Source organism: Bos indicus, chromosome 29, assembly GCF_029378745.1.
Source record: "Bos indicus isolate NIAB-ARS_2022 breed Sahiwal x Tharparkar chromosome 29, NIAB-ARS_B.indTharparkar_mat_pri_1.0, whole genome shotgun sequence".
NCBI classification, from domain to species: Eukaryota; Metazoa; Chordata; class Mammalia; order Artiodactyla; family Bovidae; genus Bos; species Bos indicus.
The window spans coordinates 40,528,061-40,548,812 of record NC_091788.1 but is presented as its reverse complement, the minus strand read 5'-3'; the positions used below and the strand labels follow the sequence as shown (position 1 = coordinate 40,548,812).

The 20,752-nt window shown below is 51.8% G+C and overlaps 1 long non-coding RNA gene across 4 annotated transcripts in view; it reads right to left on the bottom strand.

The window, feature by feature from the left end:
• LOC109554723 (uncharacterized) overlaps nt 1-20,752 on the bottom strand; it is a 44,952-nt gene that overhangs the window by 17,877 nt on the left and 6,323 nt on the right. For 3 of the 4 annotated variants that reach the window (XR_011564841.1, XR_011564839.1, XR_011564840.1), the window contains exon 2: nt 6,743-6,904. This is a non-coding gene — a long non-coding RNA (uncharacterized lncRNA). Of the gene's footprint in view, nt 1-4,269; nt 5,333-6,742; nt 6,905-20,752 lie in introns of those variants that run through there. The other variant, XR_002180199.2, reaches the window with a different exon arrangement.

Sequence of the window (20,752 nt, the reverse complement as noted above, 5' to 3'; positions counted from 1 at the left end):
GTGAGGTTCAGCTTCTCAAACCGCCCAGTACAATGTCAGCGTAAGGGGGCGGGGTCATAAGGTTGTCAGCATAAGGTTGGAGGGAGGTGTTCATGGTGATTGAACACCTACTACGTGCTAACTCTTTGAGCCAGCTCATTTTCTTTAATCCCCACAGCTACAAACCTGTGAAGCAGACATCGTTTTCTCCATTTTATAAATGAGGAAACTGCAGCTCAGAGAACCAGAGCCGTTGATGGGGCTGGATTCCGGCTCGACTGTGCCTGGTTTCAGAGACTGCATGCTCTCTGGGGCCATCTGCTGCCTTCGTCTCCCCTGGGGCCTGGCTTCTGGAGGGACTGACTGTCCCTCATCCTACACACTCAGTCATTCACACAGCACACTACACACACACACAGGCCCCCACCCAAAATCTCAGAGCCCAACTGAGACATCTCAGTCCCTGTAACCAGGGTTCTCATTCTTCCCTCTGAATGTACTTTGCATCAAGGGCTTATCTTCTTGGTTCCTATGAGAACGCTGTGCTATTCCTTAACTGAAGGTTCATTTATGGTATTTTTTTCCTGGTGTTACAAAAGCAATGTGTGCCATTGCAGAAAACACTGAGAAGCCAAGAGAACAGAAACTCCCCTCCCCCATGCTGCAAACCCATCGTCCTTCCCCCCACACACCCTTCTCCCACCACCGGGCCTGGAACCCCCACTGCGTCTCAGCTGGTTCCCTGAGACAGAACTCCCAGGTGGAATTCAGAAGCTGGGGTCTTCATCCTGCCCTGCCACAGCGTCCTGTGTGTCCTTGGGCAGGGCCTGCCTGTCTTGGGGTGGGCCTGGGGATAACTCAAAGGGCCCTAACATTCAAGGACTCTGGGCCTGTCTGGAAGGGCTCAGAGCCCAGGGGGCAGCCCCAAGGGCCTCCTCATGCAGGACAAGTTGAATGCTCCCAGTCACAAGTGCTTCTGGAATAATCTGGGGACCAGGGAAGGCAAACTCGGGGAAGCCCTCACTTAGATTCAGCATCGAGCAGAAGGGCAACCTTCCTGAAGACAGACCACGTTGCTGCTCTAAGGACCAGGGCATCCTATCTCCTGATCAGGGTCAGCTTCCTGGGTGTCTAACATGTCCAGAGGGTAGCAGAGGATGAGATGGTTGGATGGCATCACCGACTCAGTGGACATGAATTTGAGCAAACTCCAGGAGACAGTAAAGGACAGGGAAGCCTGGCGTGCTGCAATCCATGGGGTCACAAAGAGTCAAACACGGCTAAGCGACTGAACAATAACTCGTGCAAGTAGCTCAGGGCCCCAAGCTTGGGATCATGTTCTGCTGTCGCTACCTTGAAATTCTTAATCATTTTTTAACAGGTACCCCACATTTTCATTTGTACCGGATTCTGCAAATTATGTAGCCTGTCTTGCTCCTAATAATAATATCTATTGCTGATATGGGCTTCCCTGGAGGCTCAGTAGTAAAGAATCCGCCTGCCAAGCAGGGCACGTGAGTTTGATCCCTAGGTCGGGAAGATGCCCTGAAGAAAGAAATGGCTACCCATTCCAGTATTCTTGCCTGGGAAATCCCATGGACAGAGGAGATTGGTGGGGTACAGTCCATAGGGTCACAAAAGCGTCAGACACGACTTAGCAACTAAACAACAGCAGCAACAATCACAGCTCTAGATCTCGCCGTATGCCGGGTATGACCAGTTTCTCTTAGTTATAATTCATCTGTCCCCACAGCGGCCAGGTGTAAATTGCTTCTCCTGGACTTGGTCAACTCAGATGATGATGTTTACTGGGAGCTAGGCATTTTTATATATGCTGACACTCCTAAGGCTCTTAGCAATGCCAGAAGTACTATGACCATCCACATCTGATACAGGAGGCCCCAGGCCCCGAGTGATTAAGCGACTTGCCTGAAGTCTGTAGGGTGGCAAGGAGTCGGCCGCAACTGAGCACGCATGCACTGCAGTTGTGGAGCGAGTGAGGAGTCACCTGCTATTTGAATCCTCGTTCCAGGCCCTGGTCCTCCTGCCACTGTGCGGGGAGCCCACTGAAAGCCAGGGGTCATCCCAGGAGCGCGGCTGCCCTGCCCCCGCCAGCTTCCAACCCAGCTGTGGTGCTGCATGCCCAGCAGTGCCCGGGTGGGTGAGCTGTCAGTTCCGTTCTCTCCACCTCCCAATCCTCTGACAGCTGCTGCGCTCTGCCACCTCCCATGCCCAGGTGCGCGATCTGCTCCCCCGCTCAAGCGAGGACCCGTGGGGCCAGGAAGTGTCACTTTCCATTTCTGCCCGCAGTGCTGAGCTCCCTTCGTTCCCAGCTGCAGCTGTGGCTCCGGGGACCCTGGTCCTCCCGTGCTGGTTAGCACTGACATGACAACCCAGGCGGAAGGGTCTGATGCAGCTGGAAATGGGGTGGACAGACCAGCATGCAGACACGCTGCTGGGATAAAGAGAGCAGGTTCATCAGTGAAGAATTTGGGGTCTGGGGCACACGGTCTTGAGTTCAAGTCCAAGATTTGGCACTTATTAGCCATTTGACTTGGGTAAATTATGGAATTGAATTTCAGGGTCCCCTTCTGTAAGAAGACAGCAAGAAGGAGGCATCCTGGTTAAGAACTCAGACATAACAGGGACTTCCCTGGTGGTCCAGTGGCTGAGGCTTCCTTTTCCCAATGCAAGAGGCCCAGGTTTGATCCCTGTTCAGAGGACTATTAATACATTCCACAAGCTAGCAAGCTAAGCTGCTTCAGTCATGTCCAACTCTGTGCAACCCTGTGGACTGTAGTCCACCAGGCGCCTCTGTCCATGGGATTCTCGAGGCAAGAATACTGGAGTGGGTTGCCATGCCCTCCTTCAGGGGGTCTTCCCAACCCAGGGATCAAACCCATGTCACATGTCTCCTGCATTGGCAGGCAGGTTCTTTTTCACTAGAGCCACCTGGGAAGCCCCAGTACATCCCACATATGGCCAATTATGAATAAGACCCATTGAGGCCAAATAAATTAATTAATTAAAACAAAAACTCAGACATGATGGACTATAGGAAATTCAGATCCTAGCTCTAGCACTTACAGCACTTGTGCTAAGTTCTATCACTTTGCACAACTCATTTCAACTTCTCTGAGCCTCAGTTTCCTCATCTGCCAAGTAGAGATTACCCCTGTGGCAACCTCATGGTGTCCCTGGAGGCCTGAGTCCCTTTTCCCAGTGCCTGGAGTTTAATATGTGTTCAGTAAGCCATTGTTACGACCATGATCTCTCAGGGTCATCACGAAGACCTGATGGGATTGCTGAATGTCACAAGAACTGGTGCCCTGCTGGAGAGGTCTGTGTCAGGCCAGGCTGGGGAAGGAGTCAACCAAGGGCAGGGTCGACAGCTGGGCTGTGAGGAAGACGGCCCATGTCCCACGCAGAGGCCAAGCCTTGGGAATTTGTAGCTGAGCCCCAGAGTGCTGACCAGGAGGCAGGTAACTGAGGGGCTAAGCCTGGAATGCTGAACTTACTCAAGTTCAAGACCGTGGCCGTGGAGTGGGAGAGACACACCAGCCCACACCAACCTGGGCCACCTCCTCAGCCTCTCAGCGACCTCTCCTTCCCCCACCCCCAGCTCACCCACTCTTTAAGCCCCAAAGCTGAGCTTCTAGAACTTTACTATTCAGAGGAACCCCAAGTGGGTCCTGAGACCCCACATTTTCTCACTGGCCCCCAAGTCTACTGTTGCTGCTGGTTTAGGAACAGACATGAGCAACCAGAATCTAAAACACTGCATAAATGTAGGTCATGAAAATGAACAATAACATGGGTTGTTGAGTTATTATCTGGTCTGACTTTGGTTGTCTTCAGGATGCTGTCTGAGAGACGATTCTCCCCAGAGGTCAAAGTGAACACCATCCTCTGAAAGTCAGAGGGCACTAGGATCTGATTCTTCTCCTAGGAGCAAAGAGAAAGGGAGAGGGGTCCTTCCAGCTTGGGTAACATGGACAGTAGTTTCCAAACTCTGCGCCACACTCCACCTTCATCTGAGCTACTTGGGGATCCGAAAAAATACAGAGGGACTTTCCTGATAGTCCAGTGGTTAAGAATCCACACTCCTGAAGCAGGGGGCCCAGGTTCAACTCCTGGTCGGGGAACTAGATCCCGCATGCTGCAACTAAGACCTACACAGCCAAATAAAGAAAAAAGAAAAAAAAATAAGACAAATGCTGCATGATTCCACTTAAAGGAGGCATCCAAAGTAGTCAAAGAAACAGAAAGAAGACTGGTAATTACCAGGGCCTGGGTTGGGGTGGAGGTGGTGAGTTATTTAATGAGTGTTGAGTTTCAGATTTGTAAGATATGAAAAGTTCTGTAGATCTTTTCACAACAATGTGAATTTACTTAACATGAGAAAATGGTACCCTGAGAAATGGTCAAGATGATAAATTTTATGTAATGTCTTTTTTTATTACAATTTTTTTAAAAATTACTGATTCTGTCCCTGACTCCTGAGATCCTATTTAGGTGTATCCAGGTAGAGCTTGGAGAAGGAAATGGCAACCCACTCCAGTGTTCTTGCCTGGAGAATTCCAGGGACAGAGGAGCCTGGTGGGCTGCTGTCCATGGGGTTGCAGAGTCAGACACGACTGAAGTGACTTAGCATGCATGCACGCATTGGAGAAGGAAATGGCAACCCACTCCAGTGTTCTTGCCTGGAGAATCCCAGGGACAGAGGAGCCTGGTAGGCTGCCATCTATCGGGTCACACCGAGTTGGACATGACTGAAGCGACTTAGCAGTAGCAGCGGGTAAAGCTTAAGAATCTGTTTTTCAAAGTCTCCCCGAGGGGATCGGGTGCATAGCCAGGCTTGGGGACCACTGGTTGGTGGAGGCGGGAGGATATACCCTGAATATCTCCTGAACCTGCTCACCTCTCTTGTCTCAGCCACCTATCCTGACAATTAGAAGCCCCATGCTCCCTCTCCCTGCCTCCCTCCACCAGGCAGCTAGCTGCCTCATGACCTTCTGAGATCACAAATCCGATCCTACAAGCTCCATCAAAACTGTTGCCCAGCCTCCCAATGCCCTTAGTACAGAAGAGAAAAAAGCAGGTCCCCGTTATCAGAGTCCAGAAGTCAGGTGTATTCTGAGCATCACACCAGGGAGCCTTTGGAGCTATGGCAGAGGTGTGTACACGGGCCCCAGGGTGCCAGGAGCCAGGGATTGATCCTGCATCAGAGAGAGGGTGGCAGGAAAGCTTCTCTGAGAAGGAGGCGTTGGGATTTCCCTCAGTCCAGGGGCTAGGATTCCGTGCTTCCACAGCTGAGGGCCCAGGTTCAATCCCCAGTCAGGGAGCTAAGATCCTGCAAGTTGAGCAGAGTGGCCAAAAAAAAAGAAAAGAGAGAGAGAAAGAAGGAAGCATTATGCTGGGTCTTGGAGGGCAGATTGATGTCTGTCAAGGACTGGGGTAAAGGGCCAGCTAAACAAAGGTCAGGAGGGGTGACCCCAAGGGGAGGAGTCGGGGGCAAGGAGATGGGAGAAAAATGTAAGTGGAGGTGGGTCAAGGTCTGTAAGGGGCTGAGCAGGGAGGAGGCAAGAGCTGGTTCAGCTGGGATCGGTAGGGGAGAATTTCCAGGGCTGGCTCCACCCTGGCCTCATGGAGCCGTCGGATCCCCAGCGTGGATCAGTTTACCAGCTTCAGGCCTAAGTGAGTCCTCTCTGTCCCACACCCTCGTGAGGGCCTCCCTCTGCACAGACACCTATCTGGGAGGGGGCACAGCTCTGTTTGCTTGGAACCCACACAGCGTCCCAACTATCCACTCACACCCCTGGCTTGGTCCACTTCCCAAGGGCCCGCCTCTAGCTTTTGGCCCCAGTGTGTGTGTGTGTGTGTGTGTGTGTGTGTGTGTGTGTGAGTTTTCAGGGTTGTGTGGTCTGCCTCTTTGTACATCTGTGTACTTGTGGGTGGTTTGTTAAAAGCTGGGTGTACAGCACACACGGGCTTCCCAGGTGGCGCTAGTGATAAAGAATCTGCCTGCCAATGCAGGAGACACAAGAGACACGGGTTCGATCCCTGGGCCGGGAAGATCCCATGGAGAGGGAATGGCAGCCCGCTCCAGTATCCTTGCTGGAGAATCCCACGGACAGAGGAGCCTGGTGACCTATAGTCCATGGGGTCACAAAGAATCAGACACGACTGAGCCGCTGAGCACACAGAGCGTTTACAAATGTTTGAGTGCAATCCCTTCAGATTCTCAGTGAGGCCTCAGGGCTCTCCCAGGCTGAAAAAGGGGATTCTAGGGGCCACAGAGATATGGACCTGGCATGAGGGAGCCAGAGAGGCCCTCCAGCCACCCTGCTGCTGCTGCTACTGCTAAGTTGCTTCAGTCGTGTCCGACTCTGTGCGACCCCATAGGCGGCAGCCCACCAGGCTCCCCCGTCCCTGGGATTCTCCAGGCAAGAACACTGGAGTGGGTTGCCATTTCCTAGATAAGCACAAAACCCAGGTAAAAAGAGAGAGCCCACTGTGCAAACACAGCACCAGGCAGGGCCAAATTCCCTCTGATCTCCTCCATGTCCCCAGGGTCACCCCCATCACCACCACAGAGGAATTCAGGAGTGTGCATTTCAGGAAGGGCCCTTTTCATTAGAGACCAAGGAAACTCATCCTCTGAGGCTGGGGCTCCCCTTCTGCACCCCCCCTTCTTCCCTGGGGAGGCCTCTTTTCTCCCCACCTCCACCCCACCCCCCTGTATACACATGCAGTTTCTTACCTGGAGCAGAAACAGGGTCCCACCTGGGCCCTGGCTGAGCGGGTCAGCCTTGCGTGGGGTCACAGCTGGCCCCAGCTGGAGGGACATGACAGCCACCTCAGGGCTCAGGGGAGGCTTCTGTCTTTTGGGAAGGAGATGGGAACAGAGATATCCCAGCCAGCCCTGGAAAAGATATTACGTCCCATAACGGTTGGCAGGAAGGTTAATTGGACACAGCCGTAAGCTTGTTCTGACAGCGCTAAAACATCTGAAAACGTCTAGAGACACAAGGAGGAATTAAAAGGCCTAGCGAGTCCAAGGGCACACTGAACAGCACCCAGGAGTGGAAGGAGCACTGGACCGGGAGTCTGAGCCCCTGGCTCCTTACCCTGACTCGGTCACTACTCGCTGTGCCCCTCGGGCGAGCTCCTGCCTCGCTGGCCCTTGAGAAACATTACTGTGTGCGAGGCACACGGAAACCTCGTTGTGGCCCCATGCGGTGGTATTGTCATCATCAGCTCCGTTCAGGGGATGAGGAAACTGAGGTTCCCTGGGGAGAGGTGGCTTTTGCGAGAGCTGGCAGCGATGGGTCAGTACTGGACCCCGACTCTGAACTGAGAGCCATTCATTACAGGGCGGGACTAGAAGCTGGGTGACTGTCCTCTGCTCTTCCCTTTGTGTCCACTAGGAGGCGCCCCAGGCTTTCTCCTGGGCACCAGCACCTTCCTCCTCCGCCTGTGCGGTCTCCCCCACTCTGAGCTAGGTGGGCCTGGGGGCCAGCTCCTGGGTCAAGGTCAGAAGGCACACTGGTCCTCCCTATCCCTCGCAACCCACCCCTTATGGTGGAGCCTCTTTCTAAAGGTAAGGGAGAGAAGAGAGGGGTCTCAAACCCACAGTGTCCAATAGGTCCTTCCTGGGAAGGCCGATGTGCATGTGCGTGAAGGCTTAGTCTGTCCGACTCTTCGCGAGCCTATGGACTGGAGCCCGCCAGGCTCTATCCGTGGGATTCTCCAGGCATGAATACTGAGCAGGTTGCCATTTCCTCCTCCAGGGGACCTCCCTCCTCTTCCCGACCCAGGGATCGAACCTCCGTCTCTTGTGTCTCCAGCACTGGCAGGTGGGTTTTTACCACGGCGCCCCCGGGAAGCCTGCCAGATTGGGGTCAGCTACAAATGGCAGAGGCTCAGAGAGGGTTAGTAACTCGCCCGAGGTCACACCGCTACGTGTGTCTGGTTCCAAACACCGGAGCCCAGCCTGGGTTCAGGTGAAGCTCTGGGCAGGTGTACTGGGCTCAGCCTGTCACGTGGCCCACAGCGGGCAGGAAGGTCCCAGTCAGCTGGGCCTGTGAGCCCTGGCGGTGACAAAGTGTCCCTCGGTTCCGGCAGTTGGGGACGGGCATGGAGGCTTGTGAAAGGGCAGGGTGGGCACTCAGCGGGCAGCTGGTGGCTGTCCTTGATGCTGGTGTCAGCGTCTTTAATGGAAAGTGGGGTGGAAGTGGGGGGTGGGAGCAGAGGGTGTGTGTGTCGGGCTCAGGACCCCCAGGTCACTCTGGCTTAGAATTCAGATTTGTCAGGGCACTGGGAGGAAAAGGGATGGTGCTGACAGGGGACTGGGCTGGGGAGAGGCCTTTGGGGATGGGGGTGGGAAGGCTGTCATTTGGGGAGGGGCTTGCGCACAGGATCCACTGTGAGTTGGTGTAGCATTGACAGCATGGGCTGGGCTGGGTGAGGTGACAGTGACATTGAGTGGGGCTGCAAGACCCTTCTCTTCCCTGCTTGGCTTCCTGTGGTTTTTTGTTTATTTCCTTTTTGTTCATTGGGTATTTTTTTTTTTTGGCTTCACAGCACAGCAGATGGGACCTCAGTTCTCCAACCAGGGATCGAGCTTGTACCACCTGCATTGGAAGCCCAGAATCTTAACCAGTGGAGCATCAGGGAAGTCCCCTGCTTGGCTTTCTGAAGCATGGCTGCTTCTCTGACATCCAGGGTGGGTGGCCTGGACCTTCCAAGAAAGCAGGGGGGAGGCTGAGTATTGGGGGAGAGAGCCTCCTTGCCTCCTCCTGCCCTCCCACCCAGTCGGGGCATCTCGGCCAGGACCCTACCCCAGAGCAGGGCTGAGTCCCCTCCCCAGTTAGATGGAGACATCTAACCTGAGCCTGTGGCTCACGGCAGCAATGGTGGAGACAGGGTCTGGCCCAGGGCTGGACTCCAGCCTCCAGGTGGAGAGGAGCACAGCCCAGACCCCAAGGCACTCGGCAAAGCTGGGGAGACAGGAAACCATCTGTGTGTACAGTGATGGGGCTGCTCTAGGTATGGGAACTTCGTCTACCCCACCTTCCAGTAGACAGATGAGTGTGGGGACATCAGGCCAGTGGCGCCATCCTGAAAACTCTGAGCCCTTCCGCAGGCAGGTCACAGAACCTGCTCTCCCAGCCTGGGGCCCCTCCCTCTCTCTGGGCAATGTGTCCAGGGGCACCTGACTTGAACAGGCTATAAATAGAGGGATGACGGAAGGCTCCTGAAGCCCAAGGGAGGGCAGGAGAAAGGGTTCTGATTCTCCCCAGAGGGGCCTAGGGAGGCTGCACTGACAAGACAACGTTTCCATGGTGAGTCTTTGGGGTTGAATAGGGGACCCCCTGACAGAAGAGGCATTCAGGCAGAGGGAGTAATCTGGCTTAACAGAGCAGGTGATGGGGGCTCAGAGCCACTGGGCGAAGGCAGCAAGGGGTTATAGCAGGTGAGGAAACCCAGCATCCAAGAGCCTTGAATGCCAGGGTAAGGGCCATGTTTCGGGAGCCAGGTCTTGCTCTTGGGGTAGTTCTGGTTTTGTGATGACGAGTCAAGAGTAACACATGAGAATAAGTTGAGGGTGAGCCCAGGGTGCCTGGAGCACACTGCCAGAAAATACATGGCCAGTGGAATGGAAGAACATTACGGTGTGCTAAAGACTGCTAACTACTCCCCCAAATCTGTGCTCCCCATCTTCTTTGCTGTAGCACTCCTGATTTTTCACTGGGCACATAACCATTTGAAATAAAGATATTTCCCAGCCTCCCTTATAGCTAGCTATGACCACGTGAATAACCCTCTGCCACTGGGGTGTAAGAAATGTCATTTAAAGACAGAGGTTTTCACCCTTTCTGCTGCTTCTTTTCCACCGGCTGGAGTGTTTATGTGATTGCTAGAGCTGAAGCAGCTACCTTGGATCATGAGGTAGACACCACGTGTTAAGGATAAAGATCGAACAACAAGGAGGTGATCTGGGTTCCGATGTTCGTGGAGCTGCCACATCAGCTCTGAACTAGATACTTCCAAATGTTGTTTGTTGGGAGAAAAGAGATTCTATATTGTTCAACACATTATTTCTTTGAGCTTTTCTGTCTCCTTCAGCTGAACATAATTCTAAACAACACACAGGTCAGAAGAGAACCTCAAGAACCCTTATACCCAGTTGTTCTGCCACTGAAATAAATCTGTAAACAAAGCCAAGTGAAAAAGGAAAACCCCAGGGGCATTTACACTTGTTAAGCAGTAACAACAGGCACAAAACAATTCTATTCCAGGTATCATCCCTCACCCACTGGATCCTTTCCAGTCTCCCTTCCCTGTAGTTTCAATAGAACGCTTGGAAATGTACCATCTTTACTGCAGATAATATACAACATCCTGAGAGAGCATGGTTCCCTGGCCAGGCCCCATATCCAGACTGCCTGTTCTGGATGCTGTCACTCAGGTACCCCATCCCCCTGCCAGAGAGTCACATACCCAGAGTGGCACCAGAAGGTTGAGCCACTCACTGTTGGAGGAGTAAATGCAGGAGAGAAACTTTCATTACTCCTTTGGCGTGCCTGGGTGGGTCCCTTTAACCCCTTTCTCAACACACAGGGTTGTGTGGTCTTTTATCTCTGATCATGTATTTCATCATGATCATGATGAAATGATCATGAGAACATGATGATAAGCTGCCACTTAATGAAGACCTTAAGTGTCCAGCTCTCTCTGAGAGGACTGGTCAAGTGGCCTCCGCCCTCGGCTGAGATGGAAAGGGAGGATACAGCCCTTGGCTAAGGATTTAATGGAGCCCTTTCTGGGAACAACCTTCTCCTTGCGTGGCTGAAGGATTAGTTGTTAAGGGCCCCGGAGCTGCTCTTAGGCTCATACCACTTACTGGATCCCGGGCAGGAGCCAGGTTGAGAAAGGGAGGCAGCTGGGAAAACATTTCTAAGCCTCCTAAGGCAGCTCAGGTCGCTCTGTCTCTGAGTCTCGTGTTTACCTTCAGTAGCAGCTTGTGAGGCTCCCAGAGCTTTACCCAGGCCACACCTCCAGAGGGAGGCGGGGTGGGCTGGCAGGGGCCCTGCCGGGAGGCCTGGGACTATCCTAAGGCCTACCCACCCCTCCTTCCTGGCTGGAGGGGCAGGGAGGGCACTGCCTGGGCCGCTCCTCAGTACCCTGGCAGCTGGGGGAAGGTCCCTCCTGGTGGTCGGGACGCAGCTTCCCGACATGGGGGTGGATGGGGGATGGGAGGGGGGCTTTGCACCAGGTACAGCAGACAGGGCAGGAGGCTGAGGCTGGTGGGGTGGGAGAGGGATGAATGAATGACTGGAGCCAAGCTGCCTCCTGGGTTTGGTCCCGGCTCCACCACGAGCTCTGGGATTCGCCCAGTGGCTTATCGTCTATGAGCCTCAGTTTCCTCATCTGAACAATGAAGAAATTCACAATTCCCCTCCTCTTTGGGCCGTCATGAGGATGAAATGAGTTACATGCCAAGTTTTAGGATGAGCATGTAGTGTATGAAATGGGCTGGAAGAGTATTAGCTGCTAGTTGTTTTATTATTATTAGCTATTGCAAGAGAGAAGCTCAAACTCCATGAGTCCTCTCAGTGAAGGGAACTTCCGGTGAAGAATCTAAGTTCTGAGGTGTTACCTCAACACTTTGCAGCATCACCTCCCACTCTGTAAAGCTGTCTAATCACTCCAGCCCATCAGGGGAGAAGGGCTAAACCCATCCAGGGCGGCAGAGGCGTGTAGTCGTTTCCAGCACAGACTCTGGGGCCAGACTGCCTGGGTCTGAACCCAAGTTCTGTCCTTCTGGAACATTCCTTAACCTCTCTGGGCCCCCAACTCCTTATGGTGATGTAGGATAATGCAAGTGCCTCATCAGTGAGGTATAAGTGTCTTGTGAGCCAGCATGACAGCCTGGCGCTAAGGGTGTGGGGAGACCAGGGGCCAGTGCCATGGGACTGGCTGCCCCAGCACCCCTTGTTCCCCAGCGAGCCCCTGAGGGATTGTGCCCAGGAGCTCCAGAGTGGCTAAGAAGCGGTGCATGCCTGTGTGTGTGTGTGTGTGTGTGTGTGTGAGCTGTATTCAGGGAAATTGCCCAGAGGGCCCACACTTGTCTCATTGGGTGAAACAGGAGATTCAGGCTCCACCCCACCCAGCTGGAGGCCCCTTCCACAGTGGGCACGGGGTGGGTGCCCAGTTGGCTGCCCCACTTCATCTTCTCTCCACCCAGAAGGCTGGCATTTACTGTCCCATTCTGCAGATGAGGAACTGAGACCCAGGGACCCAGAAATGGGGGTGATCCCAACCTTGACTGATTCTGGCCCCCACCCTGACCAGGACACCTTGGCTCCTGGCTCCAGCGTGAAGCCACTGTCACCGTCTCTGGGGTGCAGAGCTGGGGGCAACCTTGAAGACAAGCAACAGACAAGCCCTCCCCCTGTGGATCTTGTCCTGGAGCCTGAGAGGGAGCCATGGTCGGCAGCAGGCACACACTGCCCATGGGGAACATGGGGGGACCTGTGCTGGAGCCATCCAGGAAGGCTTCCTGGAGGAGGTGGGCCTTGAGACCATCTGTTGGGCACCCGCTTGGTGCTACATGCATTCCTTGCATCCTTTCATTTCAATTTCACGATTACCTTACTTGGGAGATTCTATGATTGTCCCGATTTTTCAGATGAGGAAACGTGTCCAGAGAGGTTTGCTGACTTGCCCGGGGTCACACTTGCCTCCTGTCAGGTGGTAGGGCAGAAGCTAAGAACCCAGGGCTGTCTGATTTCTGAGCCTGTGTCCCTAACACTCTGACCACTTTCTCTGACCCTCCCTCCCAGGCTTCCCCATCATTAAGAAGGGCAGAGGGTGGGAAAGTGGTACTCTGCTCCGTCATGACTCGAGGCCCCAGCTGTAGGCAGCAGCAGCAACAGCCCTTTCTGGAGCCCGGTGCCCCCAGCTGGCCTCTTAGCAGCATCCCTGGGGCAGTGAGGAGCAGAGGCTGGGTGAGAAGCCTTGTCCTGGGGCTCATTTTCCTGTCTTTGCTGAGGGTAGGGGGCTTGATGGGGGAGGAGTCGGGTCCCCAGTGCCCAGGCTCTGCTGGCTAAATTTAGGTGCTGGGATATAGAAGGAACAAGGGTAATTAGGGGTGTTGTGTCACTTTCCAGCTGCCTCTCACGTCCCCTGAGCAGTCACACGCCACTCGGGAAGGAGGGAGGAGCCGTGGGTGACACGCAGGGGAGGGGTGGATGGACTGTTGGGGCCGGAAGAGGTGGGGGGACCCGTAGCCTTCGCCCCAAACTGGAGGACTCAGCAAGCAGGGGCTGCTGCCCCAGGACCCTGCAGTGGGGGTGACTCACAGGGAGGCGATTTTCAGCCAGAAATGACAACAGCTTCCTCCAATTAATATCATCCATAAATGGCAAGTCCTGCCCTGAAAGTTGTGACCCTTTCTCATTGGCAGTGCTCTGCCTAGGGGGACAGCCACCAAGTACGGGTCACGCACAACATGCAGCAGGATTTATGTGTGTGTTCTCAGCAAGTGCTTCCAACAAGGCCATGAGAAAGGCATTGCAATTGCATCTCACAGAGGAGACACTGAGAAGTTAGCTGCCCAGGTTCGCATGGCTGAGACTTGGGGGTCTGGGTGTGAACCAGGCCAGCTGGCTGCAAGTTCCCAGCTACAGGCTACAAGCAACAATAACCCACTGCAGTGTGGTCAGTTATCACTCTGAGAAGCAGGGAAGGATTACCAAGAAGGCTTTACTGAGAAGGTGAGAAGGGGAGGCAGTAGGAACCAGGTCTGCAATGACTAAAAGCCAATCTGGGGATCCTTGGCAGTCCAGTGGTTAGGACCCTGCAATTTCACAGCCAAGGTCCCAGGTTCAGTTCCTGGTTGGGGAACAAAGATCCAGCAAGCCACCCAGTATGACCCCCTAAAAAAGGCAGTCTGCCCATCCCAACATGCACAGGCTAATATGAAAGAAAACATGAGGCTTCTGTGTTGGATCCATAGTGATTGTTGCTGTATCTTTACAACTTTTAAAACCAGACTTGGCCTGGGAGCTTCCCTGGTGGTCCAGTGGTTAAGACTCCGAGCTTCCAACTCAGGGGGTGCAGGTTCGATCCCTGCTAGAGAAGCTAAGATCCCACACGCCATGTAGCATGGCCAGAAAATAAAAATAAATGAAAAAACCAGACTCGAATCACCCAGTTCAAAAGCAGGCAAAGAAATTGAATAAGTATTTCTCCAAAGAAAAGATCTGCAAATGGCTAAAGAGCACACGAAAGATTGGTCATCTGGGAAAAAACACCATTGGTGTTGAACAACACCAATAACCAACACCATTGGTCATCTGGGAAAGGCAGATGGAACCACAGTGAGATCCACTAGGAAGGTTAGAGTCAAAAAGGCAGACGATAAAAGTACTGGCAAGGATGTGAAGAAATCGGAACCCCTGTGCATTGTTGGCGGGAATGCAAAAAAAATGGTGCAGCCACTTTGGAAAATCGTTCAGCAATTCCTCAAAAGTTAAATACGGATTACTGTGAAAGTGTGTTAGTCACTCTCAGTCATGTCCAACTTTGTGACCCCATGGACTGTAGCCAGGCTCCTCTATCCATGGAATTTTCCATGCAAGAACACTGGAGTGGGTAGCCAGTCCCTTCTACAGGGGATTTTCCTGACCCAGAGATGGAACATGGATCTCTCACATTGCAGGCAGATTCTTTACCAGGGAAGATCCAGCAATTCTACTCATAGGTAACACCCAAGAGAACTGAACTCATATGTCTACCAAAAAATTGTACATGAATGTTTATAGCTGCATTATTCACAAGAGCCAAAAAAGCACAAAAAATCTAAATGCCTATCGGTTGATAAATGGATATGAACATGGTACATCCATGTGATGGAATGTTATTCAGCCTTTAAAAGGGCTGGAACTCTGGCACATGCTACAACATGGATGATCCTTGAAGATATTACACTGCATGAAAGAGGCAGACACTAAGCCCACACGTATAATTCCATTTATATGAAATATCCAGAATAGGCACATTTATAGAAATAGGAAGTAGATTAGTGATTTCCAGGGGCTCAGGGGCAGGGAAGGATGGGAAGTGACCGCTAATAGGAGCAGTGTTTCTATGGGGAGGTGGTCATCTTCTGGGATTAGATGGTGAGTGGGTAGATAAATGACTTTCTGAATATACCCAAAACTACTGAACTGTACACTTGAAAAGGATGAACTTTATGATATGTGAATTATATATCAATAAAACACCCTAGACCTATCTCTAATATTTGCAAGAGCATAAATGGAGATCCACACACCATATGCCTAAATATTTAAAAATCAAGCAAACAAGCTGTTAAATAAAATATGTTCCCTTCTCTTACCTTAACAAATATACCTCCATAGTGGTAAAATTGAAAAGTATGTATAAAGCTATGCTTTGTATATGCTTGAAAGCTGGTGTGTTTGGGTATTCTGCTGATTGAACGGCTGTGTTTGGACAAGTGATAAAGACATGCATTATTCATAAATTATTATAGTTTTATTCCACAAAAAATGTTCATGCCTTCATTTCACCAAAAATACTAATTTGTGTTCTAGTAAAAGGAGTGATCTGAAAAGACTAAAGAGACAAAATATGTTTTCATGACAATGATGAATTATAGTAAAATGTAAAAATGTTTTAATATTTTTCAAAAAATATATATTTCTAACATATTAAAATTATTTATTGACATTATAAGGCAGAATACAAATTCAGTTAAGAAAACATCTAAGTCAAATTTTAATTTTTTAATTAATTAAAATTAAATGTTATAAGACATTAAAAAAAATACTCTCAGCCATTCTAGTGTTCAATGCCCATCTACTTGGTAATGTAAAGAATCAGTATCATACTCCACTCACGTTATATCTAAATTTATCTGTACAGATTTAAAAGTAATAGAAATTGTTTAAACATTGCAAGATAAATGTTCCTCAGCCACCACGGGCATCGTTGTGGATACGGCATTAATTCACAGGAACTGCTGGAACCAAGAGTTACTACGTGAAAAAGAACCAGAAAACGACTCTCGCCCCCTGGTCTGAGGGTGGGTTCATTCTCATGAATGTTTCCATGCAGCTGGCACCCATTCTGCATGGTTGTCTAATCTATGTCTTCGGAGACGCAGAACGTCTGAGCCAGGAGACACCTGGGGGCTGCTTCAAATGCTAGCCCAACGCCTGTTCCTTCTTTCTGGCTTATTGCCCACTCCTCCACACTCCACTCCTGCATGTAGCACAGTGTGGCTTCTCAAACCCCAGGGCTGACCTCCACTCACCCCCCATCCTCCTCTCTCTTCTCTGCCGCTCACATGGCAGCTCCGAAGCCCCTCCCTGCCCAGCCAACAGGCCTGAGCCGTGCAAGTCCCACTCCCTGGAACCCTCCTTCCCTCCCTTCTCTGTCCTCAGCTCTCACGTTTCCCCAGCTCTCCTCCTCTGGAATAGAAGCTCTCCGGGCTGACCTGAGTGTGAGCCCTTGGAGGGCAGGGACCTGTTGCCTGGCTCAGGGCTCCTTCCCAGATCAGGCCCTTGGCCAAGTTGGCTGAGCAAGGAGGCCCCAGCCCAAGGGGCCAGGAGAGGGGTTGGGCCTGGTTTCTTCCATAAGCTTTTCCTCTGTGGTGATAACTCTGAGAACAGTGGGTTCTTCCCAGAGGGGTCTGGGCCAGGTGGGCAGCACCTCGTGGTCCCCTCATGGTCTGGATCACTGAGGCCGGGGGCCCTGGGGACAGACTCCTCATCACCTGGTCCACCAGGAGCCCTCTGACTCCCTCCCTCCCAGATGCCCTCTTTCAGCCTCCCCTGACTTCCAGCCCTCATCCCAGACCTCGGCTCCCCAAGCTCAGCACTTTACATACGACGGCTAAGATTCTGGGGGCCTCCAGGACCATGCTGTCTAGAGCAACCATTCTTCCTCCCTTGCCTGTTCTTTTTTGTTGTTGTTATTGTTTTTTCCTAGCCTGTCCTTTGGGCAAAAGACAAAATGATCAAGCTGGTTTCCCTGACCCAGAAGTGTGAGGAGAGAACAGAAAGTATGGGCTGGAGACCACAGACACAGAATAAATTTCAGCCTCACCATCTGCCAGCTGTGTGACCCATTCTGGCCTCAGTTTTCCTCATCTGTAAAATGGGAACAGTTATGGTTCTGCTTCATAGTGTTACTGTGAGGATTAAATGAGATAATGCTTCATATAAAGGGTATAGCAAATCCTCAATATATGGGGTTGTAATAATAATAGTAATAATGATATGACAATTATTATTATTATCATAAACTTATATAAGCTTGATCCTTACTATCCACTCAGTCAGTTAACAGGCATGTAATAGTGCCACAGGGTCCAAATATCCTACAGTGGCCTAGAGCAATGGAGACATTCACAGACAGATTTCAATCTGCACTGGTGAGAAAAACATTTGATCACTAGTCAAAGAAAACCTGAAAACTGTGGCTTAAACATTTCAGGGATTTCTCCTCTCACATATCAAGGAATCTGAAGGTAAGGGCATTCCTTAGATGTTGGCTTTCAACCTCATGGTGCCACAGTGGCTGCCATACCTCCAGGCATTATGTCTAGGTTCCTGGCAAGAAAAAGAGAAGTTGGAGTCAAAGGAACACGACCAGCTCAGTCTGCCTCTTATTATAAAAAGCAAAAACTCTTCTGAAACCCCACACAATTAACTTCTGCTTATGCTTTATTGGTCAGACATAGAGTCATGGGAAATTGGGGAGCATGATTAGCTCAGGTTAGTCCTGATCCATCCATGGGGATGGGGGACAAGGCAACCCTTCACAAAATTGGAGTGTGGTTAGCAAGAGGGGGATGGGTATCATATGGGTAGTTAGCAGCGTTTGCCACAAGTCATAGGATGGAGGGGGCTTGAAGCTCATCCCCTCCATGTGGATACTAGGGCACTGGGATTTAGAGAGGGGAAGCGACTTGCCAAAGGTTACACAGCAAAACAAGGGAGTACTGGAGCCCAGACCTTCTAAGGCCACAGGCAAAACTCTTACACCTCCCCTGGCCAACATGACATGGCTCCGTTGACAAGCCCCCATCAGAGGACTCAGGAGCTGGGGACCCCAAGGCTCTGGCACCCAGAATCTTTCTGGAGGAGAGGAGACATTGTCCATAGGAGGAGGTGAAGGAAAACTTCTCTACTGTCACCATCTCCCAGGGGCAGAGCCGGCTATTCGGGGTGGCTAGCTGGCAGGCAGTTAATTACCCTTGTCACCCACTGTTTTCTGAGAGAGACAGCCATATAATCTGCCTGTCAGCTGGAGGGAGGAGGGTCCCCCCTCCTCCACCCCCTGCTGGGGCTGACACTTGGCTGACAGGGGGGTGGCAGGGTAGCTTGTGAGGGAGGGGATGATGGGGGGACAGCTGGTGGGCAGATGGACAAGTGAGAGAAGAGCAAGGATTCCAGGCACCAGAGCACTGTTAGGATGGATAAACTGAGGCAAGACCGAGGTTCAGCCTCTGCCAGGGGATTGCGTGAGCTAAGGTGTAGGGCCTCTCCTGTGCCTGGGTCTCCAGGCTCCTTGGAAGGTGTCCCTAGAAGACCCCGGTGAGAGACACCAAAGTCCAGGTCGGGGTAGAGGGCAGGGCTGAGGATACTTCAAGTTGGAGGAAGCAAAGAAGGGCAGGAAAGGTACCCGGGCAGAAGGGACGGTGTGAGCAAAGGCATGGGGGCCTGCCAGCCTGTCGGGGCCTGTTTTGCTGCAACTTCCAGGGAGGGGCAGCTAGAGGCATGCGGTGGGCGTGGGGACAATGGAGGCAGTACTTGCTGCAAGCGGGCGCTTTTCACTATCTCATGGAACCCTCCCACAACCAGGGGGTCCTCTTTGCATTCCCATTTTACAGATGAAAGGGCTGAGGCTCTGAAGCCACACAGCTCATCAGTGGCAGAACAGAGACTCAAGCTCAGATCTGCCTCCCTCTCGAGCCTGCCCTCTTAGCCTCCACCTGATTCAGCTTCCGGCTGTTGGAAGGATGGATGAGGGGCCCATAGGGGAGCCTGGACTTTGAGGAAGGCAAGTCACTGAAGGCCTGAGCAAGAGGAGGTTATGTGTCCCATTTGTAGTTTTTTATGTTTCTTCATTTGTAGGTATTATCTTCCTTACAGCACGTGGGATCTTTAGTTGCGGCACTTGGAATCTTAGTTGAGGCATGTGGGAACTGGTTCCCCAACAAAAGGATCGCATGTGCCCCCTGCATCAGAAGAGCAGAGTTCTAGCCACTGGACCATCAAGGAAGTCCCGCCGCTCCCCCACCCCATCTTCATTTAAGAGGATCCTTGGTTGTCTTTCTAAACGCCACCCACAATGTCTACATTCTTGATTTTCCTCCTGTTTCCTTCATGGGGATGTAGAGTGGTGGCGAAGTGCATGAGATCCAGAGCCAAACTGCCTGGGTTCAAATCCTCTCCCTGCAATACGCCAACTGTGTAACCTCAGGCAATCTATCCAACCTTTCTGTCCCTCAATTGACTCATCTGTAAAATGGACATCCTAAGAGCACCACCTACTTCACAGTTTTGGTATGGAGGTTAAAATTGTTGTATAGGGACGTTCCTGCCGGTCCAGTGGCTAAGACTCTGCACTCCCAATGCAGGGGGCCTGGATTCAATCCCTGGTCAGGAGACTAGATCCCACATGCCACCACTAAAGATCCCGCACGCCAGAACAAAGACCCGTTGGAGCCAAATAAATAAATAAGTGTATTTCTTAAAATTGGTACATAAAAAGTCTTGTAACAGTGCCAGGCAGGGAGCGAACACTCCGTAAAGGTCAGCTACTGTTAGCAGAGTGCCCTGATTCTACACGTTTGTTAATGGGCCCCTGTCGCCTTGCTACACTGTAAGTTCCAGTGAACCAGAACAGTGTCACTTACTGTATTTTATTGCCTAGAGCTGCTGTAACAAAGTGCCACAAACTGGGTGCCTTACAACTGTAATAAAGCATTGTCTCACAGTTCTGGAGGCCAGAAGTCTGAGGTCAACGTCTCAGCAGGACTCTGGTGCCGCTGAAATTCATTGGGGAGAATTCCCCTTGCCTCTTCTAGCTTCCACTGTTGCCGGAAGTCCTGGCATTCCTGTGCATGTAGACGCATCTCCCCAGTCCCGGCCCCTGCCGTCACGCTGTGTTCTCTTCCTGTGTCTGTGCCTTCACACGGCCATCTTCCCTTTTCTGATAAGGACACCATCAGTCATATTGAATTAAGGTCTGCCCTACTTCAGTACGATCCCCTCTCAATTTGATTCCATCTGCAATGACCCTTTTCCCAAGTAAGTTCATGTTCGAACGTCTGGGGGTTAGGCCTTCAATGTATCCTCTGGAGGTGGGTCAGGAGCGGGGGATATATTTCAACCCATAACACTCATCAAAGCAACCCCAGCACCAGGTTCCGGAGAGATCTGTGGGGTAGATGATAAACGTGAGTAAATGGGCTCTTCTGATCGTGAGCCCCCGGGAGCAGGACTCACTGTTCCCGGGAGCTGGGCAAAGCCTGCTTTCTTGGAGGGCTTTAGATGGCTCAAATGGTAATCTGCCTGCAACGCAGGAGACTCAGGTTCAATCTCTGGGTCAGGAAGATCCCCCGGAGAAGGAAATGGCAACTCTAGTTGCCTGCTCTAGTATTCTTGCCTGGAGAATTCTATGGAGAGAGGAGCCTGATGGGCTATAGAGTCCATGGAGTTGCAAG